Source organism: Oryctolagus cuniculus, chromosome 10 (genome assembly GCF_964237555.1).
Source record: "Oryctolagus cuniculus chromosome 10, mOryCun1.1, whole genome shotgun sequence".
Classification (NCBI taxonomy): Eukaryota; Metazoa; Chordata; class Mammalia; order Lagomorpha; family Leporidae; genus Oryctolagus; species Oryctolagus cuniculus.
Window position 1 is genome coordinate 88,708,167 of NC_091441.1, and position 26,853 is coordinate 88,735,019.

At 40.8% G+C, this 26,853-nt stretch overlaps 1 protein-coding gene and 1 pseudogene across 13 annotated transcripts in view; both read left to right on the forward strand.

The window, feature by feature from the left end:
• Window positions 1-26,853, forward strand: part of FHIT (fragile histidine triad diadenosine triphosphatase) — a 1,583,000-nt gene that overhangs the window by 49,116 nt on the left and 1,507,031 nt on the right. The gene's annotated exons all lie outside the window — the stretch shown is intronic.
• On the forward strand, window positions 14,606-17,198 carry LOC100357324 (activating signal cointegrator 1 complex subunit 1 pseudogene; annotated as a pseudogene).

Sequence of the window (26,853 nt, forward strand, 5' to 3'; positions counted from 1 at the left end):
TGTAATATGAAGGCATCATTATTATGCCATATTTATGTATTAAACAGATGAAATACTGAGGGGCTTGTTTTATGAGACTTAGTAGAAAAAGGAAGAAAATTAAAAAACAAACAAACAAACAAACAAACAGGAGCATGACCTATTGGGTAAGATGCTGCTTGGGAAAAGCTGCCTGCCATGTCAGATACCCAGGGTTTGAGTCTCAGCTCTGTTCCTCATGGTTCCAACTTCCTGTTCATGTGCAGACTGAGAGGCAGCAGGTGATACCCAAGTAGTTGGGTTCCTGCCACCCACATGGGAGATGTGGATTGAGTTCCTGGCTCCTGGTGATGTTATAGGCTTTTGGGGAGTGCACCAGCATATGGGAGAATTCTGTCTGTCTCAAATAAATTAATTAATAAAATAAACAAAATTAAGGCAGCAGCAGCCACATGTTGTAGGTTGCTTGTGCTAGAAAGTCTCCCTTGTTCCTCTGTTCTGTAGTTCCTATAAGGTGCTGTGCCTCAGGACACCGACCTCTATTGCAAACATTCCTTGGAGTCTCATGTTCATTAACTTTCTGTTGTCTAAGCAGGTAGAAGATACTGGGAGAAGATCAGGGAATGTGAGGTTGGAACAGTATTCCCTACATGAATTGGCAGTGGTTGTATTTCTCTAAGAAAGGCCGCGGTTCCTGTTGTGACCCTGGGTTCTGTAGCAGTAGGTCTTTCAACTGTCTTTCTTCCCTTTACCCATGTATATATTGGGTGGTAATAGTTACAAGTTTTGCTAACTCAGGATACTGGACCATCCCTTATGGATTTCTCTTAACTCTGCCCATACCCATCATTAAATTATTTAAGTCAAGAGAAGGTGCCATCTCCTTCTTGCTACAACTGTGATTGTACAAAGGAAGTTTTTTTTTGTTGTTTTCCCTCCCATCCTCAATTTACTTCAACATATATCTTTTTAGGACACCATATGTGCCAAGGTCAAAGTGTCTGTTGCTCTCTTCTGTGTTCCAGATATCTTGGTGGTATACTTGGAGAGATTATATTAATCGATTAAAAATAACCAAGTTTCTGTAAATTGAAAAACTTTATAAACCCCATTATCTAAGAAATACAGTATTGCACTTATGATTTATCCTTTAAAATTCATTTTTATTTTTGTTGAATTATTTACTGGGGCTGATATTGTGGCTCAGCTGGTTAAGCAACCACCTTCAACACAAACATCCCATGTAGGTGCCGGTTTAAGGTCCACCTGTTCCACTTCCCATCAGCTACCTGTTTTATATGCTTAGGAAAGTAGTGGAAGATGGCCCAGGTCCTTGGGCCCCTGTACCCATGTAGTAGACCTGTATGGGGTTCCAGGCCCCTGATTTTGGCCTGGCTCAGCCTCAATCATTGTGGGCATTTGGAGAGTGAACCAGCAGATGAAACATATCTTTTTCTCTCTTTCTCTTCTTTTGCCTCTTTGTCTCTCCCTCTCTTGGGAACTCTGTCTTTCAAATAAATAAATCTTTTATAAAGTTCATATAAAATGGAATTAAAAGATAAGTTTATAAAATTATTTAAATATTATTTTAAAGTCAGAGAGGGAGGAAGCGAGGGGGGGGAGAGAGAGAGAGAGAGAGGAGGAAAGAAAGAAAGAAAGAAAGAAAGAAAGAAAGAAAGAAAGAAAGAAAGAAAGAAAGAAAGAGATTGAGACATTTTCTACCCACTGGTTTACTCCTCAAATACCTGCAAGTAGCTGGGTTTGGATCAAGCTGAAGTCAGAATCCTGGAATTCAGTCCAGGTCTTTCTCATGGGTAGCAGGGGCCCAAGTACTTGAGCCATCACCTGCTGTCTCTCAGGGAGTGCATTAGCAGGAAGCTGGAATCAGAAGTGGAGGTGGCACTCAAACTCTGATATGGGATGTTAGAATCTCCAGTTGTATCTTAACTGCTGCTCCAAATGTCCTCCCCTTTGAAATTTTTTGTTAAAAAAAAAAAAAAACAACAAAAAAAAACAACAACCAAAAACCTAACAACCAAATAAAACCACATCTGCATTACTTAAATAAAACAGGACTGGAAAACAAATATGCAAAGAGATAGTACTTATCCCCTCTTTCTACCTCTGCCCTTCTCTCCAGATTACCTCCACAGAACTGAAAAATTTCAGTTCTGATTCCTCTACTGTTTCCATCTCTTTTTCTAAGTAATGCACTTAACATTGTTTTTTCCTAATAGATCAGTTTTAGCAATAGTTCACTGACATTTCCAACTCCTACCCTTTCTGGTCCTAACAACCTTCTAAGATAGTTATGATATCCCAGTTTTGTTGAAATCAATAGGTAATATTTACATAATCATTATTATGTAATTTTTCCCATTGCTGAGCCTACTGGTATAATCTAGTTTTTAGGTTTCCTTAAATATATGACATTTTGCTTTCTTGGAATTGCCACCCCTCCGTGGAGGCGGGGGCGGGGGGGCCGGCAGCAAACCCGGGAAGGACCGGCAGCAAATGTGGGACGGTGTCGTTCCTCCGCGAGTCGGGGAGCGACAGGAATTTTTTCTTATTTTCCTGGGCATCTACTTCTGAAGTTGGTAGCAATAGATTTTTCATTTTAGATTTTTCTAAGTTATAGAAATTTTGGCTTATGGCTCAGTATTTTTGTTCAGGGTCACACAGCTCATCAGTGTTAGAACTGAGATAAGATCTCAGCCAGTATGTCTGCATCCTTAATTATGACATTCTTTATAAATAACATCACTTAAATTGTAATCCTAATGGCTACACTATAAAAAAATTCCTGGATTCTCTCCTAAGACGTTCAAAATCAGTAGATCTGAGATGAGGACCACTAATTTGCATTTTCCAAGATTCCACAGGTGATTCCATGGGTCAGCAGGGTCTCAGAACTTTATTTTGTGTTCTTTAATTATCATAATTATTATCATCGTTACCGTGGTTATGGTTATGATCATCATCTCCATTTCCACCACCAGCACCACCGCCCGCAGTAGCACTTGCCTGCCTTGCTCAGCACTCTCAGTACCTGAGTAGAATTCCTATCGTCTCTTAAAGCAGATGCTCTTTGACTCTTAGGTGAGTTCATACTAAGGGGTGGTCAGCTAATGGTAGATCTGGCTATTGTAAAATTTGGCAAGTGCTTTCCGAGGCCCTGTGCTCTATAGACATGGACACAGCCGCTTTTTTCTGCTCTGCTGGTCGTTGCTTTACCTGGTTCAAAAGCAAAGAGAACATGGTCACTGCTTAACCCTAAACTTTAAGGGATGCATTTTTTTCCCTCTCAGAGTTCCCTAAAATGACATCTAAGGCAACATAAAGCTATAGTAAGATAGAAGCTTTGATGTCTTTGTTCTGTTTGATTTCCATTCCTTCCCCATGCTTGTGGCATTTCTTGTTTATCTGGCAGGAAAGAAGCTGTAAAATTTGGCCTGGGGTTTTCTCATCCTTAGGTGTGAAATTATTTCAGAACTATAATAATAATACTTTGCATTTCTATAGTGCTTTTATTTGAAGATCTAAAAGTTCCCTTGGTGTTAATAGAGCTTCCCAGCACCCTCTGAAGTTGGTAAGTATTATTAGAGAATATTTCCTCCAAGAACATTGTCACTTCGAGTCCCATGTGAGATTTGAAAATGCTTTTGTATTATTTTGGAATCTTAGCACTTAACGTACTATACATCTATGGTACTTCTTTTATTTTATATTCAACCTTCATTAATTCATAGGACATTGAGGGAAATACATTCTAATAAATGGACATGACATAATTAAGAAATAAAATAAAAGCAATCTGTTATTGTCAATTGAATGTTTTGAAAATATTTAATAATATTCATTAGCTATGGAACTGTCTGCTTAATCAATGTTTTTCACTTTTTTTTTCCTTTTTTTTTTTTTTTTTTTTTTGGTCAGGCAGAGTTATACAGTGAGAGAGAGACAGAAAGGTCTTCCTTCCGTTGGTTCACCCCCACAAATGGCTGCCATGGCCGGCGTGCTGCGCGGATCTGAAGCCAGGAGCCAGGTGCTTCCTCCTGGTCTCCCATGTGGGTGCAGGGCCCAAGCACTTGGGCCATCCTCCACTGCCTTCCCGGGCCACAGCAGAGAGCTAGACTGGAAGAGGAGCAACCGGGACAGAATCCGGCACCCCAGCCGGGACTAGAACCCGGTGTGCTGGTGCCTCAGGCGGAGGATTAGTCAAGTGAGCTGCGGCGCCGGCTGTTTTTCACTTTTTTAAGGTAGTAGGATGTGGAGACATGCGTTCATACATACATACTTAGTTACATTTCCACGCCTCCCACCCTCCCAATGTTAGGAAGTTGTATCTCAATGATATTTTGTGTTTTTAATGAATTAGGATCATTTGATGCAAAAGTGCTGCAGGTCTGCCAAAATACAGAAAAGGTCTTCCAAACTTTATTCCAAATTGGTCATCCAGAGAGGCTCTTTGCTCATCGATTACTGGGCAGCCCTGCTAACTGTGCAAAGAAGTTTGTGATCTTCACTGTGATTTCAAGGACCCAGTATTCATTTTCCCAGCATCCCCATCAAAAGCCCTTGCTACCAAAAGCTTGATCCCTGTCCTTGGAGCCAGTCAAAATGATGAAGACAAGGTTTGAGGATAAAGCAAAGAGAAAGTTTATTTTGTCGACATATGAAGGGCAGCGTACTTCTGAGTCTAATGAACTAATGCTTTGCTGAATGAATGTGTTTTGGAGTTTTTAAGGATGTCACAAGGAAGGAGTCAAGAATAAGAGGAACAGAAGATAGGGGACAGCTGCATTTTGGGGTTTGTCTACTTGATAAGGGGTTGATTTGAGTCACAGTGGTTATTTTGTCTAGTTACATTTTCAGCTCCTGTCCAAGTTCCTGGTTGGTCAGCAGTGCCATATTTTCAGAGATGTTTTTTATGGCCAAGTGGGCTTTAGTCAGCTTGGGGACTACATGTAGGTGGTAGTTACTTTCTAGCCCAGACCTGGAATTCCTCTAAATGAAACTAATAAGATAATACTGATTACCAAGGTGTTATTTATTGGAGAACAAATGACCCCGTGAGTCCTGTGATGAAAATTTTGTAGGTCTTACTGTACTTCCTCAATTCAATGAGTTAAGATGAGGGTGGTTAGGAGACCAGGGCCTGATGGTATCTAACATCTGCATTCAAATTTGGGGGATTTGGTTTCACCTTGTCACTTCCTTGGCATTGTACCAGGAAGCGGGGTGCCAGCCTTCACTACTTTAAAAGACTACAAAACTCCTGCTTCTCTTCAGTGTCAGGAAAGCTGAATTCTGTTTTGTAAAATCATATTAAAAATTATTAATTTGTTTATTTATTTGAAAGGCAGAGAGCAGAGAAAAGCAGAAAGTATGGTCCCATCTGCTGGTTTATTCCCCATATGCCCAAGATAGCCATGGCTGGGCCAGGCTGAAGTCACAAGCCAGGAACTGAATCTTAATTTCCCAGATGGGTGGCCAGGATCCAAGTGTATGCTGCTTTGCAGGATATGTGCTAGCAGGAAGCTGGATATGGAAGTGGAGCCAGGACTCAAACCCAGGTATTCCAAGATGGGATGTAGGCACCTCAGGTGACCTTTTAACTACTGAGTCAAATGCCTGGCTCTAAAGCCCAATTCTTACTTGGTATCAACTGTGGACCTTAACAAGATCAGAGGAAATGGAACACTTGCGAGTAACACGCAGCAACCTACACTGATTATTATCTGTGTCCTTTCTGTTGGTGTCAAACCTTTCAGTGAATTTAGGCTTTGGGAAAACAATTCCTTAATTGGAGGTGGAGATGATGGGATTGAGGATTGCCTTGTAGTACCTTCTGCTTGACCTTGGACTTGCTTCTGGGACAAAGAGAAGGTAAAGTTTGTTGAAACTTCTAAGATGAGAAAGGGAAAAGTATATTCAGGAGGGATAACTAAAGATATAGATTAGTGCTTTTAAATTATGCTAGTCCTAATTCAACACTGAGACAAGGTGATGCTTCCCCTTTCGGGGGGTGCTTTGTGATTCTCATGATGAGTGTCAGATGATCATATGATTAATCCTTTTCCTGGCATCTCAGTTGTCTTTCATTTTGTGAAAAAGTCACTTAGGATGCATCATTGAAGGATTTTGGGCAATGTGGATGGAATTATGACTCTTTGCACCATTTTCTCCTGAATCTTTGCTAGGAGGAGGCCACATAAATTTGCTGCTAATTATGTGAAGATAGATTTATCACTGAAGATGCTTTGGACTGCAAATAATCAACAAGTTAACTCAAAATGGCTCAAAAAAAAAAAAAAAAAAAGGGAATGAAAAGAAAAAAACATACCACCCTCTCTATGTCTACCTGCTGAGCCCCATGGATGTTGTGATTGATGGGAAAGCATTACAGAATCCTGGCTGTGAGGGTCTGAAATCTAACCAAAATCAACGTTTCTCTAGTGACAAGCAACTGGGGACCCACTAGGGTGCCTTTGATGGCTGTCACTGTGTAGCAGGAAGAGGATTTTGGGCACCAGGCTGTTGACAGATTGCTAAGCATTGTCAATTATTTTATGAATTGCTCTACCAGCTTACATTTGAAAATCCACAAAATAAAACACATTAGAATAATAAATGTGAGTTATCTCAAATTTAAAGACCTCATGAGGCAAGGATGGTGCAGCCCCAGGTTTTATTAATTCAGTGGCTCAATTGATGTCATCGAAGTCCCTGTTCTTTGTTGGTTTTCCTCTGCCATTTTCTGTGCGTTGAGTTTGTTGATCTCAGACTGGCTGCTTCTATTGTCCTAAGTCAAGTGCTTCATTTTTGGAAGCTACTTGCACAAATAGTGGCATCCATTGGCAAAAAGAGATGATCTGTTCTTGTGTGACTGTGAATAAAAGCAAAGCTCCTTTCTTATAACACTCAGCGGGCTTCCCTAGAAGTCTTGTTTAGCTAATTGCTTCCTCATACTCCTTCCTAAATAAGATACTGTTATATACAAAAAGATTACCTTAAAAGGCTTAGATTGGTTCTTCACAACTCTGTTCTCCTTATGGGACACATGGAAAATAAAATGTTGGTCAGCACCTTAAGTAAGCAGAGAACATTTTCACAGTTGTAGGTTGCCTGGTGCAGTAGAGATGCGGACTTTAACTGCTTGGTCATTACCAGCTGCTCGCAGAGCTCAAGGGATGGATATCTGAGCATTTTAACTCTATCTTTGTTTTAATCAGGATGTGTCCTATAACTAGGATAACCTCACCTTCCCTGGCACATTGCTTTGTTTAGAGAGGGTACTGTAATAAAATGGGCTTGCACTAGGATTCTCTGGAGAATTATTTATATGGTTATTATATTATTATATTATTTATATGGAGGTTATTTATATGTTTGTTTGTGTTTGCTTATTATGAGGGGTTGGCTCACCTGATTATGGGGGGCTTAGAAGTCACGATGGTCTATCCTCTGCGAGCTGGAGACACAGGAAGATTGGAGGTGTCACTCAATTGCATCTGAAGGCTTGAGAGTGGATTTGGGAGGATTTGGGAGTTCACTCAGTAAAGTTAATCTCATCCTGAAACATGCTAGCAGACATATTCCAAAAGTTTAATCTGGGTACCACATGGCCCAGTCTTGCTGACACAGAACTCTCCTCACAGTAACCCTAACCACCACAGGGCTAACCCCATAAAGCAGAAGAGAGGAATGATTGTTAGGTGGGCCTTCAGTTGTATCTGCTGTTGAGCATATTTCCTATTTTTGCATGCAGATCCAGTCTCCTTCTTTGGATCATTAGTTCCTTACCAAGAAAGCAGTGAATCTTAAGTGTGTGGTAATTGTTTGTATGTTGAGTGTGTGAATATGTAGTCACATACTTCACTGACTGATGCATTCAATACAGTTGACCTGTGATGAGCCAGGAACGGGCAGTGAGAGTCACAAGGAACATGGGTTCTGCTGATGATTTTATCCTCTAGCAAAGGAGACAGATCATAACTGCTAAACCAACAATGCATATATGGCTGAAAGTTGTGTTAAGATCTATTTAGGAAACTTCAGGTGGTGAAGCGGATCAGGTCCCTTCACGGAGAGCAGTCAGAGAAGGCTTTTCTGAGTCAGTGATGCTGAAGTTGTGATCTGAAAGAATGGTGACAGGAGGGAATCAGCGTGTAATCAGTGGGGAAAGAGGGGTCAGGGTTTTAAACCTTGCAACTACATCTTAAGGATAATTTGTTTTCAGAAAAAAAACAAAAACAAAAACAAAAACAAAAGATGGGATTTTGACTATAAGGCCTTAGGACAACTGACTAATTTGAGGATAGGTTGTATAGTTAGCCTTCTGAGGCATGGGACAGGAAATAGTAGATCCTCAAGAACGAACATGAGTGGGACAAGTAAATGGGGATAAACATGTCTGTTACACTTTGTCTCTGTGTCTCCATTTTAAAGATCAGTTGATTGTTGCAGGAGCCACATAGCCTGTTTTCCCTACAAACTGGCCTCTGCATATCTGGTCCAATATGGCTACCCCTGCAGCTTCTTCTGCCCCACTTAGGTGGCTGGAGACTGAAATTCTAACCCTTCCATTTCTTATACCTTGGGGAAAGACTCTGAATGGCTTGATGTGGGTCAGGTGCTCCCCCTTATTGGAGCCTGCTGTGGCTCAGGGCACAGGGTCTACCTGGCTAGCTGCCTGCTTAATTCTACTTAATCCTGCTTGGCAGCTTTGGAAGAGACTCTCCGGGAAGGTGGAATATAGGGCAGGCAGATGGATTATCACCCCTGTTAAATGTTACTTTTCAGATCTTTAATAGTAATATATGTTTAGTCCCAAGGACATGAATAACTTAGTTATCACCTAGGTTATTTAGTTGAATACTGTTAATTTTCTACTGCATATAGAAGGGTCTCAAGAAGTAGTGATGGTGATAATAATAAAGTTGAATGTGAGACATGATGTCGGTTGTTTTGCTTAACAGTGCCAGTCAATTAAATTGTTTTAATGAAAAATGCTTCTTTGTTTTGCAGATAAAATCTTTTTGTAAATGCCAGTCAATATCTTTAAATCATTTTATAATTACTTCATTGCTATTACAAAAGCAGTATATTTGCATTTTAGAATATTTGAAAACCAGATGAGCCAAAGAGAAGAAAATAGAAATTGCTGCTAATTCTACTGCCTGGAGGTGACTACCTGCAGCATTTTGGAATTTTTTTTTTTTCAGGTAGTTCTCTTTGTAGATAGAGCTTTTAAGTAAATGTTACATACTGCTTTTGCTATATAATTGTATAGTGTGAATATTAAGAATTCCTCTATTGCATTATCAAGGGCTGCACTGTGTTCTTTCAGTTGTGGATACAGCACATAGAAGTACACAGGAAGAGCTGGCAAGCATGTCCACTGCTGAATGCCATCCTTAGGCTGAGATAGCTTGGAAGACTGACCCCAAGGTCCATGCCTGACTTTCACAGGAATGGGCTGATTGTGGAAGTTAGTCAGAAATTAAGTTTGTATGATAATGATCACTCTGGTCCCCTTGACCACTACTCGCCTGAGGATAATTTGAATGAAGCTCATTTGCTCTTTTGCAAAGCCGCATGGCTCAGCTTGAGTATTCCTGTAAGGGAAATAATCAGCATCCCCCTCAGGGTTCCAGGAAGCTGCAGGGGTGGCCCCTGAAGTCGGTGCTTGCTTCTCCTGATAAAGCAAATGTGAGCCTGCCCAATTGCCTTGCTCCGGCTTAACCCTACTCCAGAATGAATCCATCAGCCCGACAAAAGGAAAGCTTATGAACATATGCTACACAGAACTCAGAAAGCATTCTGCTTACTTAATCCTTTTCCTGCGTTAAGGGGTGAAAAAAGTCTGTTTGTACTTGAACTGAGAATTGAAGGGGCAAAAAATGAAGATTGGATGCCATGCTAGAAATGACTGGTTGTGTTTTTTCATTTCCCCTTAGAGCCATGGGTTGATTTTTCAATACAGCTGTGTCAGTGGGGGAAATGTGCTGCTCCTTCTAGAGTTCTTAGATTCACTCTGATTATGTGACTGTGTCTAACAGCCCTTTTGAGAGAAGGTGTATTCTCCTTGTTTCAACAGAGGCCCTTCATTCTGGTGGATTCTCAGGTCTGGAGGCCACCTCTTGATGTCATTATCTGCTCCCTCCTACCTCCCACTCCCACCCCATCACCCTGCGTCTCTCTATTTAAATGACCGCAGATGGAGATTGGAGCTTTTCCATTGTGTGCTTTTGGAGAGAGAGATGTGTGGACTCACAATAGATAAGCATTAACTCAGAAGGGCAGCAGCTGACCCTGGCGGCCAGAATGCATGTTGGTCTTTCTAGTTCAAGGTGATTCCCCTGCACAAGAGTTGACTTCTGTTCCTAGCTGACATATTTGCTTACAGACAAACATGGAAGAAGTCCCGGGAAAGTTTTCTGACCCTGAAGCACTTGAGATTGTTCATCCTGAGTACCTTGCTCTGCCCTATACCACCCTGGGGCTCTGGAGGACTCTGTAGCAGGTTGGTTTCAGTCTGTGCAGCTCAAGGAAGGCAGTGCAGTTTTCATGCCGGTGTCTTATTTAATGTGTGTCTGTATCTTCCGGCTGTCTTGGACTAGGAGTCTATGGGGCCATTCGGTTTAACACCAAAGGCATAGTCTGTGTATAAGCAGTCATAATGAATAACTGTAAACACAAGTGGATGCCTGCCCAGAGAGGGTGTTAGCCTATGGGTGTGTGAATCTGCTTGGAGGGGCAACAGCTGAGATGTCAGAGTAGTTTACAATCTCCTGGGTTAGAGGCATTGGGAGAATATTTTCTGTCTGAAAAATATTAGAGGCATCAAATCCTGAATTTCCCCTCCTGTGGCTGCAGGTGCTCATCATTCTGATTTAGAGACTAGGGGATCTCTATGGGTGTTCCAAGTAGAGGAGATTCAGAGCGTGTAAGAAGTGAAAAAATCAGGGGCTTTCCAAATGAGAATGAATTATGCTCACTATCAACCCAGGATACATTAGTTAAGATGCATGTCTGAATAATGGTTGCATATGAGACTGTACTATTTAATGCCACGGGTTCCTACTAACCTGCTCCATCCTCTATAAACATGAAAAACCTTGATATTGGTAAACAGAGAAGATATGAAGCCAGCAGAACTAAAGCATGTAGGTGTGATATTGTGACCATATGGGCCATTTTTGTATTGATATTTATCCTGATTTTTTGATCTGGCCAAAAAATGTAGCTAGTGTCTTACCTTTTGGTATAGAGCAGGCCATGGGGTAATTAAGCAGTTTTCTTGAACTCTCTCTTCTAATCATTTTTGTAAATGTTTATTTTCATCCAGTTGAAAGAGCATTTGGGATGGGGTGGGGGAGAGGGAGAGAGAAAGAGATCATATGTTCCATTAGCTGGTTTACATCTCAAGTGCCTACAACAGCTAAGGCTAGGCCAGGCTGAAGCCAGGAAGGAGCCAGGCATTCCATCCCAGTCTCCCATGTGAGTGTCAGGGATGCAAGTTCTTGAGGCATCATCCACTGCCTCCCAGTGTGCATTGGCAGGAAGCCAGATTGAAAGAAGCAGAGGTGCTGGGACTCAGACCGGAACTCCATGGTATGGGATGTGAGTATCCCAAGTGGCAGCTTAACCTACTTTGCCTTAATGACTGCATCTCTCATTTGATCTGATCAAAACTCAAAGAGCAAATGTTATTCTTCGGTAATGAACAGATGAGGGAATCAAAGTTCAGAGAGGTTAAGTAAGTAGACCAAGGTTGCACAATTTGTAAGAAGGAAGCACTTTCAGTAGGAGAGTAAATCAAGATTTTGTCAAAACAGCGCAAGGAGAGAAGAACCTATCATTTCTCACAAAGCATGGAAGAACGCCAATGGATTTGTTCTGTATTCCTTGATAACCTTGGATATGACTGGGACATTTTGGGACAATGCTGTAGGCATGCAGATGATCCTTGGTACAAAGCTGATCTGTTTTATTTCATTCATAATTCATTCAGATGCATTCACTTGCTTTTTTAATACCTTGGTTACCCATGATGCTGAGAGCTAGGTGTTTTGAGCAACAGAAAGATGATGAAAGAATTGAGAAACTGAAGAGGATACTCAGAGAACTAGAACATATGGTACATTGTGGCAAATATGACAAAAAGTATCAGAATTCAGGATCTTGCTCCGGAAGTTCTTGGGATAACCTCTAGGTAATGTATCTCCTCCCATTGGGAACCTCAGTTAGTATTACAGAAATCTGATCTCAGCACAGGGATTGCCATTTGTTCTGCACTGTCAGCCACAATGAAGAGACCTCTTAGCAACATGTGATTTCTTTGTGATGGATAATTTGTGAGCTCAGACGTATGTGTCTAAAAGAAATGGTTCCTAGAAGCAGAGGAAGGACCTTCAAACAGCACAGAACGCTTCCTTTGTGACAAACATTTAGGGACAGCCCCAGATAAAAATACTCATCAAATGGGTCACAGCCTGCCCTTTTATACCCTTACTTCTCATGGTTTGTGACATCTGACTCTCCTCACCCCCAGCACCCGGCCTTAACATGTGCTTGTTCAGATCTCAGTGGCCTGACTGCATCTTTTGGTGTCCCTCCCCCAGTTAATCACATTAAGGGGACAAGATGGAGGGGTGTTGAGAAGTCTTTTTATATATATATATATACACACACACACACTTATACATATACATATATATGTATATATATGACTTCTTATACATATGAGACTGCTTAATAAAGTGAAGGAAATGTGCATTATGTTCTAATTCCATTGTTTACAAAATTTTTAAGTTATGCTCATGTGTATGTGTCTATATTAACACATAGTAACTGTCCATATTTATGGAATAACATAATTTTTAATACATGTATGCACATTGATTTAAGTCTTAGTATGAATTTAAACCATCAGCTTATTTTAGTATTTTATGTTGTACATGAAAAGAGATGATCAAATACATTTTTCATTAGTTGCTTCCAATTTGTCCAGTTTTCTTCTACTTATGGCTAGTAATATTGGCTATATATAATGTATAAACAGATGACATTGGATATTATAGTGGTGATAAGGAATTGACTTCAAAATTTAATTTAGTTTGGAAAAGTTGAATTGATTTAAAGAAAAATATTGTTTTAATGATAGAACACTGGTCACAGATACAGAGATCATGCAAGGGGTATGTGAATAACTGACATTTTGGAATGATCGTATCTTTTGATGTGGTTATTTGTACTTTTCAAACTCTAACTGTAGAATACCATGTTTGCTTCTTAGGAAGATAATGTGATTGATCATGGTGAGGAGAAAACCCTTGAATTCAACTTCACCCATCAGGATTGGATTCTCCCATGTTGCAGATGATTCATGGTACCCAGGCTTTTCCCATTCAGTTAATGGTTGTGCTGTAGAGAAAGCAATTCCTCTTTCATAACATCCAATTTTGTGTAACTGTGTGGCATGCCACCACAGGGTTCTTCTTCATTAAATGCTGTGTGAGCATGGACTAACGGAAGTTAGAATAGGCAAAATAGCCCTGGATCTACAGCAGCCAGGATTAATAGTAGTGACGATCTAACCATACACTTACAGAACAGAAATGCAATAGAATCAATAGTATGTTTATTTCATGTGCCCCAAAATAGCCCTGCAGTCTATTCATGAACCATTTTTTCTAAGGGACAGGAACGATTGTCATAACAAGGAATAGTAATTAGGCTCAGAACGAGAACAAGTGAGTGTAATTTCAGGTGGACTTGACATGGCAGGATTCCAGGGCTTGTTAGCTTGGTAGAGGTATTTGGTCTTTGAGTACAGCCAGGAGAGGGAACACAGGGAATAAAAAAGTCTGTGATGGTGGAATGAAATGAAATTTGCGGGTAATCTGTACCTGGTGAGACAGGTGACTTGCTGGGCTCCCTTCAGCCCTGTGATTCTGGGTGTTTTTTTTCCCCATTCCCATAATGTGTTTGGTTGGGTGGGTATTTTCTGCAAGTGCCTGAAGGAATACCCATTCCTAAAAGGCCTGCATCTTTTCCTAAATGCAGTGGAGTAGTTATTAATGCACAAAGTAATTTTCCATCCTTCTAGTAGAGAAAAACATTGACACTACCACAATACTTATTTATTTACTTGCTATGGCCTCTGTTGATAAGCGAGACAGAAAAAATAAGAAAAGCAAATTATATTACTATTATTGCAATTCTTGGTCATTATTTCATTGGAATTTTATTTAGTTAGGGACTAAGTTCTGTGTGTTGACAAAAACAGTTAATTGCTTTCGGATAATATAGGCTGCTCTGTCCCAAATAGATGATTTGTCAAGCTAAGAATATTTAAGAATATTTACTTTTCTTTTTTTTTTTTTTTTTTTTTTTTAATTTTTTATTTATTTTTTATTTTTTTTTTTAACTTTTATATAATGAATATAAATTTCCAAAGTACGATTTATGGATTACAATGGCTTCCCCCCCATACCGTCCCTCCCACCCAAAGAATATTTACTTTTCTTATATTTGGTATAAATGGAGGAAATGAACCTATACCACTGAATTCCTCATTTTTCTTTTTTTTTTTTTTTTTTTTTTTTTGACAGGCAGAGTGGACAGTGAGAGAGAGAGACAGAGAGAGAAAGGTCTTCCTTTGCCGTTGGTTCACCCTCCAATGGCCGCCGCTGCAGCCGGCGCACCGCGCTGATCCGATGGCAGGAGCCAGGAGCCAGGTGCTTTTCCTGGTCTCCCATGGGGTGCAGGGCCCAAGCACCTGGGCCATCCTCCACTGCACTCCCTGGCCATAGCAGAGAGCTGGCCTGGAAGAGGGGCTACCGGGACAGAATCCGGCGCCCCGACCGGGACTAGAACCCGGTGTGCCGGCGCCGCAAGGTGGAGGATTAGCCTATTGAGCCACGGCGCCGGCTCATTTTTCTTTTTTCTTAGAAAGAAAAAAAGGTGGTAATAAAGTTTATTCAAATGTCTCTATCTTGTAAAAGTATCAGATTGGTAACTTAAAGGAATTCAGTCCTAAAATGGTGACTCCATTGTCTCCCATTCTGCATTATGATTGACAAGTGAAGCCACACTCTGTAAGTCTGTTTTTTGCTTGCACATAGGTGTTAACATCATTTATGAGATCACTGCCCCAGAGTTCTTGGGTCTGTTGAATAAAATCAGGTATATTAAATCAGCTAATATGTTGTTTAGTACTTTTTGTGACCAAATCAGTTTCTTTCTTGTTTTTCTTTTTGCTTTTGTTTATTTGAGAGGCAGAAGTGAGAAAGAGGGGATAGTGCATACTCTGTCCATTGTTTCATTCCTTACAGGCTTGCAAGAGTCAGGGCTGTACTAGGCTGGAGCCATGAAATCAGTCTACGTCTCCCATGTGAGTGGCAAGGCCCAACTACCTGTGATATCACCTGCTGCCTTCTGGGTCTGCACTGGCAGACGCTGGAATTGGGAGCTGGAGCTGGAAATTGAATCTAGGCATTTTGATATGGGCATCTTAACTAGCTGCTCAGATTATCACCTACCCCTCAACTTATTTCTTGAAATAATACTTATTTCATAGGTAGCTGTAACCCTGGTATTAAGTCTTGGAAGGCTTACAAACACAATTCAAGTTGATGTTCCCTAAACGCTAGAAACTAGTCCTTTGATCCTTACACTGTGGCAGCCTCTTGTTTCGCCTCCCACTTTCTCCATTTCCCTACTCCCTGCAGGACCTCACCAGAATGTTATTTGGAGACAGTGTCACGGAAGTTCTGTGCTCACAGCTTGTAAGAATTGAGGGGGGCAGAATTCTAGGAAAAACCCCATCCAAGAAAAGACCTGTCAACATGAAGAAGGTGAGGACTTTTAGCAAGGCTCCATGGAGTATACTGATGAGCTCTGTGATGCCTACAATGTGGAGCAGACTGCACAAGGTTTCTGTTCCACTATGAGGGCTCTCAGCCTGCTCTACAAGCACATAGTTGGAAAGAGGGGACACAAGGAAGAAAATAGAGTTGGAGACTTCTATCAGCATTCCTAAGCCTGGACAAGACAGGGAAATAGTAATCACCAGCAGTATCAAAATAGGATAATATCAGCTTGACTTCGGATTAATGTTCTTTTGGACACTTTTAGAAAAAAGCAGCCCTTCACTCACTTCCTTGCTGTCTTCCTCAATGAAGCTGAGATTCAGGAAGGATTTCTGAAGTTCCAGAAGGCAGTTCTAGAGAAGTGCTCCATGGATCGTGGATAGCACCTTTTTCCAGAATCCCAAAAAGCTTCATTTAGCAATTTGGATGTTAGTACTGCGGAATGAGGAAGAGATCCAATAGACATGTGGAATGCTACAGCCGTGCAAAGAGGAATTTATTAATGACATTTCTGGGGGCAAACCCATGGAAGTTGAGATGGTAGGGGTAGAATATATGAATGATGATCCTGGCATGGTGGAAGTTGTTTATGCCAAAGTCCATAGGAGAGATGGCATTTACACGCTGCAGGAGTTAGTTGGTTGAGTACTGGGACATTTCCATGCATCTGAGCTCGTAGTGAAAGGTGGAATAGTGCGAAACTACATGCCACAGTCATGCATACGCTTTGCACGAAAGATCCAAATGCTGGAGGCAGGGACAATCTCTACATAGCAGATGGCAAATATTTCTTCAAAGAAAGAATCACTTGATGGTGGAAACATTTTAAAGTTGTTTGAAATTTTCTGTTTCGGTTCCTTGAAGCTCAGTTCCATTCAGTTCTCTCAGAGGAGCACAATAGACAGCTTTGGAAACACTGCCTGTGGTGGACAGGTTGACTTTTCTTGAGGTAGATCCCGGGAAGCACTGGAACTCGAACATCCTCGCGAGGTGCTGAAGGAGAGTGTCTTCATGTTAACTGCCGAGGAGGGATGTGGACATTTGTATGGTGACTTTCCTGGGTGGTTCCTGTTGACTCACTGGTGCCTCTGGAGTTGTCCACTGCCATCAGAGCATCAGCCAGGACTGTAGTGGCACAGGGACAACTTGGTGTCTATAACTCTTGGCTTGTTCTACTGTTTTTCTTCAGGTTATTATTTTTTTGTGTGTGTGATAAAATACACATAAAATTTCCTGTCTTTAAAAAATATACTAGAGGGGCTGACCCTGTGGCATAGAAGTCTAAGCCTCTGCTGGTGTCCATGTGGGCAACAGTTTGAGTCCGGGTGCTCCGCTTCTAGTCCAGGTCCCTGCTGGTGCTCTTGAGAAGGCAGTGGAGGATGGCCTGGGTGCTTGGGCCCCTGAACTTACCTGGGGGACCTGAAGAAACCTCCTGGCTCCTGGCTTCTGCCTGGCCCAGCCCCTGTTGTTGTAGCCATTTGATGAGTGAACCAGTGGATGGAAGATTCTCTCTCTCTCTCTCTCTCTCTCTTTATATATATATATATGTATACATATATATATATCTGTGTGTCTACCTTTCAAATAAATAATAAATGAATAAATGCTAGAAACTGACTGGGAAAGAGAAAATGAGGTTGAACTCCCGTTGTCTTCACATTTCTTACTTATGGAAATTAAAAACAAGATTAGGTTTTAACCTACTATTTAATGTATTGATTGTTGAGAAGGAAAAGAAGATCTCTTTAATGTACTGTCTTCTGACTTCCTGTAAAGCTAAATGAACCTAATCTGTAGTGCTGCTTCTTATAATGTATCAAGTGTTTACATCTTACATGCAATTGTTAATGAGCTGTTGTTATGAACATTTACCACATTGCTCTGTCATTTACTGAGCCATCAGAGGCCCACATTCTAGCAAATGTTTTCTGGAATTTGTAGGGCACAATTATGATTGACTATAAACCTCACATTTTCATTACAGGAATTAATACAGTGAATGGCTATATAAATTGCTCAATGCTGTGAGACAAAGGAATGGTAACAGGTACTAATAAGACTCTCAGCAGCTCAGTAGTTTGCAGAGTCAGACTTCTAAGTATTTTCAGATCACCCATCCTCTTTCCTGGTGTGTATTTTGTTTGCTCCAGCTAATAGACATCTGAAGGGAGAAAACGTTTTTTCTCGATGTTTTGTACAAACATTGGGCGAATTTCAAAAAGTTCATGGAAAAATAAAATTAAAAGTTTATTTTGGCACAAAATTTTTGAAATTCTTGCAAACAAAGGATCTTCAAAATGTTCTTAAAATGCAGTTTTTCAAAACTCATTCGTGTGTTTCAATAATTTGGTACTAAAATAAACCTTACCTTTTAATTCCATTTTCCATGAGCTTTTTGAAAACTATCATTTAAGATACTTATAGGATTTTTATGCTTGCAGATACTGAGCATTTGTCTTTTTTTAAAAACAAAGATTTATTTATTTATTTGAAAGAGTTACACAGAGAAGGAGGGGCACAGAGAGAGAGGGAGAGAGAGGAGGGAGAGAGAGGTCTTCCATCTGCTGGTACACTCCGCAATTGGCTGCAATGGCCAGAGCTGTGCCAATCCAAAGCCAGGAGCCAGGAGCTTCCTCTGGGTCTCCTATGTGGGTGCAGGGGCCCGAGGACTTGGGCCATCTTCCACTGCTTTCCCAGGCCAGATTGGAAGTGGAGCAGCTGGGACTTGAACTGGTGCCCACATGGGATGCTGGCATTGCAGGCAGCAGCTTTACCCCCTATAACACTGCGATGGCCAAGTATTTGCCTGGATGAATATTTCCAAAGTAATCATGCTGCAGTACCAGCACTGAGAATAAGATACAGTGTATGACCCTCGTGCCATCTTCCTGTTAAAAACTTGCTTTTGACTCAGGCCACCGTCATCATCCCTGTAACGTCACAGACTGATTTTGCTGTTTTTCAATTTTACGTGATAAATATAATCATACAGAATGACCTCCTTTGAATGTGGCATCTTTTACTCAAAATTGTGTTGGTGAAATTTGTAATAATTTTTGTGTGTGTGTGTGTTTTAACTTTAAGAAATAATGTAGGTTAGTAGGTGTCAAATGAAAACATATTATGGGAAAATACTTTGGAAACTTTGAAGTGCTTTGCAAATACAAAGATAGATTGGTTGATTGGTTGAATGGACATTTAAGTAGTATGGGATATTTGCATACATTTGAGAAAAGCTTTGGTGTCATTTAGTTATTAGTGACCAGTTTAATCATACAATTTGCATGTGCAAAATTTACAGTGATTTTCACTAGATTATTCATTTGTATCCTTGTAGATAAAATGAAGATTTTCACAGATTAGGATTCCAAAGGTCATCTTAGAAATGTACTCCCTGAGGTTAATTCTTTTACAGGTTAGTGGATAATTTGTTATAATTGGCTAATTAAACAGAAGCTGGAGTATTTTTGAACCTAGGGCCATATCTTAATGCTTTGTTCTTTTTATATCTAATTACATAACTGAGTGAAAAATCTAGCTGTAACTTTTTTCCTTTAGTGTCACAATATACCTAGAATTTTGGCTTGCAGATTGCACTGCACGCTGGACTACCCTGTTCTGGAAAACCAAATATATAATCATTTTTATTGAAAAGAACTTACAACCCCCACCCTGACCCTACCCCCATCAAAACTAAATTGACTGGTGGCTGAGAATATGTGTTTAAAGTCTCTTGGGTGTGCAATTAGGTTTATTTTTTAAAAATTTATTTATTTTATTTGAAAGAGTTACAGAGAAAAGAAGAAGCAGAGAGAGAGAGGGAGAGAGAGAGGTCTTCCATCTGCTGGTTCACGCCCCAGATGGCCGCAACAGTCGCAGTTGGGCTGATCTGAAGCCATGACCCAGGAGCTTCCTCCAGGTCTCCCATGTGGGTGTAGGAGCCCAAGGAGTTGGGCCATCTTCTACTGCTTTTCCAAGTCATAGCAGAGAGCTAGATCGGAAGTGGAGCAGCCGGGCCTCAAACAGTGCCCATATGGGATGCCCGAATTGTGGGCCAAGGCTTTACCTGCTGGGCCACAGTGATGGCCCCTCTTCTCTTCTGAAATGGAGGCTAACAGTAACATCACTTACTAATGGTTGCTGGGAGTCGATGATAAGACAGAAAACTGAATACATTTCCTGGCACAATCTAGGTGCTGTATAAATACCAGTTAGTAATTTGATTAGCATTCCCTTTTATATTTTCCTTCTTAATGATTAATGATTAAAATGAAGCAGGTGGAACTAAGAGCAATTCTCTGTTACACTTTAAATCAAAACAAAACTCCCAGATTCATCCATCCCTCCAGTGGACAGACTCATTTAAACTCCAGCATCTCTGAAAGACTTTAAAAAGAGCCTGCAGAACAACAACAACAAAACCCAAATAAGGCAGAAGGTGGTAGTTTTTCAATGCTGGAACAAACATGGTATCATTTTTAAATGTCTGTCTGATGACAATCTGGTTATTAGGCTGTCAGCATTTTTGACAAAATGTAGTGTTGGACTACCTAATTACATTGCTTCAGAGTCCAGTGGGGCCGCTGAATCTGTTTGCTAATAATTTTTGGTCAGGGTTGTTTTGTTAAAGCCAAATGTATCAGTCATGTGAGCAGTGTTTGCTTCTTACATTCACTAGTCTAAACATGAAAAATCCACTTAGACCTGCACTTGTGGGGAGCAGTCATAATATATACTTCTCAGAATGTAGATGTCCCATCTAGCTGAAAGTTTCAAGTCACTGGGGGAGTAATGTCAACAAGTCAATCAGTCCAACTTCTGCAGCTTTTATTTCCTTTTGTATTTTTGTATTGGGAAAGAAACGAAATCCAACATCTTTAGGATGCATACTTGAAGCCCCATACCTTTGGTTTTTATTTTTTTAATTAAATTTGATTTATTTGAAAGAGAGAGAAACTCAGACGTAGAAAGATCTGCCATATTCAAGTTCTCTCCCCAAATTCCTGAAGTAGGCAGAGATAGGCCAGGCTGAAGCCTGGAGTGGAAAGATCTTTGGGTTCTCTCATGGCAGTAACAGGGATCCAACTACTTGAGCAATCACCTGCTATCGTCCAGGGGGTGCATTAGCAGGGAGCTGGAATTGGAAATGGAGCCAGTAGTCAAACCCAGACATTCCAACATGGAAGGTAGGCATCCCAAATAGAAACTTAGCTGCTGTGCCAAATACTTGCCCCTCCCCCCCATTTTATTTTTAAAAATGAAGAGTTTCCTTATAAATTGAATATTTAAGAACAGAGAGTACAAACTAAAGAAGTACTTTTATATGTCTTGTTCTTGTCAAGGCAGATTTAGATTTTGTGGAATCTGAAGCTTGCACAATTTGAAAGGGGGGCATTCTTTAAGAAAAATAATTTAAAAATTGCAAATACAAAACTTGATGCAAAGGTAAGTATTTACTTCAATGATAAGGTTAGGTGATTTGGCTTCCTTTCTTTTGAGATTTCTTTAGCAAAAACACTTACAGGAAAATGTTTCCTGGTTTTTTTTTTTCCCCTGTGTAGGGCACTGAATCCTAAGGTCTCTCTTCAGTCACTGGTTATAACAATATAATATAACACAACATAATAACATAACTAGCCAGATGACATCTAGAAAGTCAACGAAGTCATGTAGTTGGAATTAGCTGTGAAATCAAACTTACAGTTACCTTGAGGTAGATATTACAGATTCTTAAGTAAACTTAAAAAATAAAACTCTATAAAACACACAGCTTTCAAGAGTAGCTCTTCAAAATGGGATAATTTCAGGACATTTTGCTTCTCTGATTCAGTTGTTGCAGTGAAGGATCCATTAGAAAATGTCCTAATAAAAAGAGAAGGTATTATTGTTTTCCAGAAAGCTATGTTTCCTAAGGTGTTGATTTCTTTGTGTGACGTGCACAGTAAGCTCCCTGGTGACAGCACAACATCCAGCATTGACAATCATGTCAATCTTTGCACGAAACAGGGAGACAGAGATCTTCTATCAGCTGGTTCACTCCCCAAATGGCTGCAACAGCCAGGACTAGGCAAAGCCGATCACAGGAGCCAGGAGTTTCCTCTGGGTTTCCCACATGGTTGTGAGGCCCAAGCACTGCTGCTTTCTCAGACACATGAGCAGGGAGCTGGATTGGAAGTGGAGCAGCTGGGTCTTGAACTGGCACCCATATGGGACACCTGGTACAGCAGGTGGTGGCTATAACCCATTACACCACAGTGCCGGCCTTGTATTACTGCCTTTTTTCCTATCCTCTTCTTCCCACAATAACAGCAAACCTTACCTTTGTCGTATTGTTTTTCCTTTTTTCAGCCTTTGATGTGGGTTTCACAGAAGCTCCAGTAGGATAGAGTTTTTTTTTTTTCCTCTTCAGTTTAACAGAGGAGGAAATGCAGACACAGAAAGAACATACTTGTGTGGTTTCCCAAGATTGTGCAGTGTTTCCCACCAAGATTGCAACCCAGCTGTCTGACTCATTCATTTTTTTTTTTTTTAATTTGACAAGTAGAGTTATAGACAAAGAGAGAGACACAGAGAGAAAGGTCTTCCTTCCGTTGGTTCACTCCCAAATGGCCACTATGGCTGGCACTGCGCCAATCTGAAGCCAGGAGCCAGGTGCTTCCTCCTGGTCTCCCATGCGGGTGCAGGGCCCAAGCACTTGGTCCATCCTCCACTGCCCTCCCAGGCCACATCAGAGAGCTGGACTGGAAGAGGGGCAACCGGGACAGAACCCAGTGCCCGTATGGGATGCTGGCACCGCAGGGGGAGGATCAACCAAGTGAGCCACGGTGCCGGCCCTCAACTGTCTGACTCATTCTTCCAGTGTTCTAGGAACTCAGATGAATAGGCCAATTTGGATAATGGTGCCCTTTCAAGCATCCCATTTTAAGTAGGTATATACAGTTGTATGGTGACATTCATGTAGGCCATTTTATTTACGTATACACAACATTTTCAAGGTGTTTAAAATATTGTAATAGCCTGGGAAATCTATGTAAATGATCCCTTGAAATTAGTGAGTGGAAAAGATTCAACAATGTACCAATGTCTTAACAACTTAAAATACATTTGGCATGGCTATAGCATGTGAAAAATTCATTTGCTGTAGGAAATACCTGCCAAACCAAGTACTGTATTTTCATTTAGAAGTTAACCAACATTTGGGGTCTAAAGCTGCAACTGTGAACTTTTTTCCTCTGGGAGTGAATGCTGAATAGATCAAATTTGCCAATGGAGACACAGGTCTTAGAATCTGTTCCTAATGCTTTATATTTAATGACATGCCTATTTATTTAGAAATTTAAAGTGATTATATTTACTCACATAAATTATATATGTAATTGAATGTCTCTTTCCTCTGTGATGCAGTATAATTGTTTTATCATGGTGATTGTTGGTTTTGAAACTCTCTGTAAGAGCTCTCAGTTGTTGTGTTAACTTTGAAATTAGACCACAATCAGCAGATATATGTCTTATTTGTACCACAAGGTCTTGAATTTCCTAAACTGTTTTTATGTTACTTAAGTCAGGGAGAAAGCAGAAATAGATGTAAAAACTGATTCTATGTATTAGGAGAGGAAGATGTGTGCACATCCTGCTGCCTTCCAGTGGTTGCAGTATCTACTAGCCACTCTTCTTCATCCAGCCATCAGTGGTGGGGAATCCCATCCCTGCATATCCCTATCAACCTTACCTGAGTTTCACAGGGTCCACCCTTAAGTTCTCAACCACTGCAGGTCACGAGTCAGCTAGAAGAGCTCTTTCTTCAATGGCTGTTTGTTTAAATAAAGAAATCTCTCAGCAAGAGTCTTGCCCGCTACAGAGGGCACAGAGTAGCAGCAAACAGGATGACAAGTTGGAAGGGACATGCTGGCTGTGATGACGCAGCAGGTAGAAGGCTTTAAAGTGAGGAGTGGTAAAGAGTGGAGATTAAGGCTGCTGTTAAGATGTGTGTATACAGCTACTTCTCCTTGACCTGGCTGGGTGCCTGAACCTCCTGCTAAAAGAGTCACTTTTAAGTGGTAAATTTATCTCTCAATTTCTTTTTTTATAGCTTAATAGTCTCCTTAGGTTCTCACAGGGTAGAGTGGTAAGAATTTTTTTTTTCTATGAAACTTTCTTCCACTAAAAGGTTGGAAAATGAGAAATATGTTTTGCAGATAAACTAGGTGTACAGTGGACTATGTATACATATATTCTGTGAAATACAAGAAATTACTATCCACTGGAGATACCAGGCAGTTCTACAACTGAAGGCATCAAAGGCCTTCTAAAAATTAACAACTTAGGTCTTTAGAGATAATGTACACATACTTGCATCCACACACATGCATACCTACACAGAAACTAGTTGTTTTGAGTCTTGAGGCAAGCACAACTACTGCCAAATAAGCTATCCAGCATCGTTTGGAGTGGTGGATGAATTACTACCTTGTCAACCAAATCAAAATACAACTGATTGAATCTTTTAAAAAGAGATTTCTTTCTCTTCCCAGCAGTTCCAAATAGAATACAATAAAACATAGACAAGGTGGCAGGACAGGTTGCATACTGTTGGTCTCTAGGCTACGTTTAGTAGCACGTGTTTGTGTATGTATGACTGTATTTTTTTTTTTTTTATTTGACAGGCAGAGTTAGACAGTGAAAGAGAGAGAGAGACAGGGAGAAAGGTCTTCCTTCCGTTGGTTCATCCCTCAGATGGCCACCACGGCTGGCACACTGCGCCGATCTGAAGCCAGGAGCCAGGTGCTTCCTCCTGATCTCCCATGTGGGTGCAGGGGCCCAAGCACTTGGGCCATCCTCCACTGCCTTCCCAGGCCACAGCAGAGAGCCGGACTGGAAGAGGAGCAGCTGGGACTAAAACCTGGCGCCCATATGGGATACTGGTGCCGTAGGTGGAGGATTAACCAAGTGAGCCACGGCGCCGGCCCCATGCCTGTATTTTTTTAAAAAATAATTTAAATATCAACATTTTAAAATTGAGGTATTTAAAATAAATTTATGTTTCCGACATTCCTGGGAAGGTATGGTAGCATCTGACCCCTTTTCCTCCACATTTAGTTGCAGTCTATCTCAGCTTCACATGTAGGGGTAAAGGCCCTACACTGCTTGTTTTGTCTTGGCTGGGTCTGCTTTTCTCATTTACATAATCTGCCTGTTCCTACCAGCTGTGACCTTGGCTAAGGAAAGCCATAGTAACCTTCTGCAGATGTTTTCCGGACTGAGAGAGGAAGAGGCTTACTCTGTATTGCAGAGAAAGGACTGATGTCAGTGGAGCTGCAGGGGAAAAAAGGGTGGTGGGGAGGGTCTTGGACTTTAGCTCCAGTGTCAGAATGAATTTTAGACGCTTGAACTTCTCAGCCCTTGGGACTGTCCTAGAATATGTTTAGCCAGTTAGATGATCATCTATCATGGAACGAAAAGAAGGAATTCCTCTTTTACTTTGAGAATTGGATTCTGTCCCCTCCAAGGAATTCTTGAATGCTTAAACATTTTAAACCGTGTTTATTTTATTTGTTAGAGAGGTGGGGGAGGGGAGGGGGGGAGAAAGAGAGAGAGAGAGAGAGAGAGAGAGAGACATGGAGATCTGGAGATCTCCCTACCACTGTCACTTCTCTAATGCCTGCAACAATTGGGACTGGACCAGACTAAAGCCAGGAGCTGGGAACTCATTCAGGGGTCTCCTTTGGGGGTGGCAGGGGCCCAGCAACTTGAACTATCACTAGCTTCTTCCTAGGGTGCACATTAGCAGGAATCTAAAATGGGAAGCAAAGCCAGGGCTTGAAAGTAGGCACTCTGATGTGGTGTTCAGGCAGTGGTATCTTCACCAATAGACTAAATGTCTACCCCAACAGCTGTTTTTTTTTTTTTTTTTTAATTGGATAATAAGATCATATAATTCAAAAGGTTTTGGGGCCACTGTTATAATGCCATAGATTAAGTCACCACTTGTGAGGCTAGCATACCCTATCAGGCACTGGAGTTCCAAGTACACTATTTCTAATTCACCTCAGAAAGCAATGGAAGATGGCTGAAGTCCCTGAGCCCCTGCCACCCACATGGGAGACCCAGATGGAATTCCAGGCTCCTGCCTTCGGCCTTGCCCAACCATGATTGTTGTGGCCATTATGGAAGTGAACCACCAGATGGGAGATCTCTGTCTCTTTTCTCTCTGTCATTCTGGCTTTCAAATAAATTAAACAAATCTTAAGGTATTAAAATGGGCACAATGGCATGTCAGCCTCCTTCATGTTTCAGCTCTCCACAGGAAGCAACAATTGTGTGTCTTTCTTGTGCATTACTCCAATGAAGTTCTGTGCATATACATAGTTAAGTATTTTTCCTTACATAAATAATGTTACTATATAAACTGCACTGCCCTTGGATTTTTTTCCCTTGCATATTTTAAGCTAACCTCGTCTTAGAGATCTTTGCATGTTGGTACATGAAAGACAGTCTTGCTCTATTTAATGCTTTCATTGTATTCTCTTAGACTATTGTGTCATACTTTATTTTACCATTACCGTATTGAGCATTTAAACTGGATCTGTAATTGACATATTTGAGTTTGTTTTCAATCCTGTAATGATAAAATTCTGGGTGCTTATGTTCTTTTTCTCTTCTTGCTAACCTTTTTCCATGATTTTGATTTTACTCATAAGAACAGATGATCAATATGAAACTTATTGTCCATTCCCAGGGTAAAAAAGAGGCTGCTTGAGTCTCAACACAATTTCTCTTCTTTCCTTCCATTTCTCTTAGAAGAAACTACTGTATTTAGTTACAGGAAAAAAGAGTGAGGATTGAGAGGCTGTACTCACCATTCTGGGCATCTCACTCCTCTTGATCAGTGTTTCTCAAACCCTAATGGATATAAGAATTATCTAGGGAATCTTGGTACTAGGAGTTTTCAAAAATTCATGTAAAATGTGTATTTATGAAAAAACTATGCCTAGTT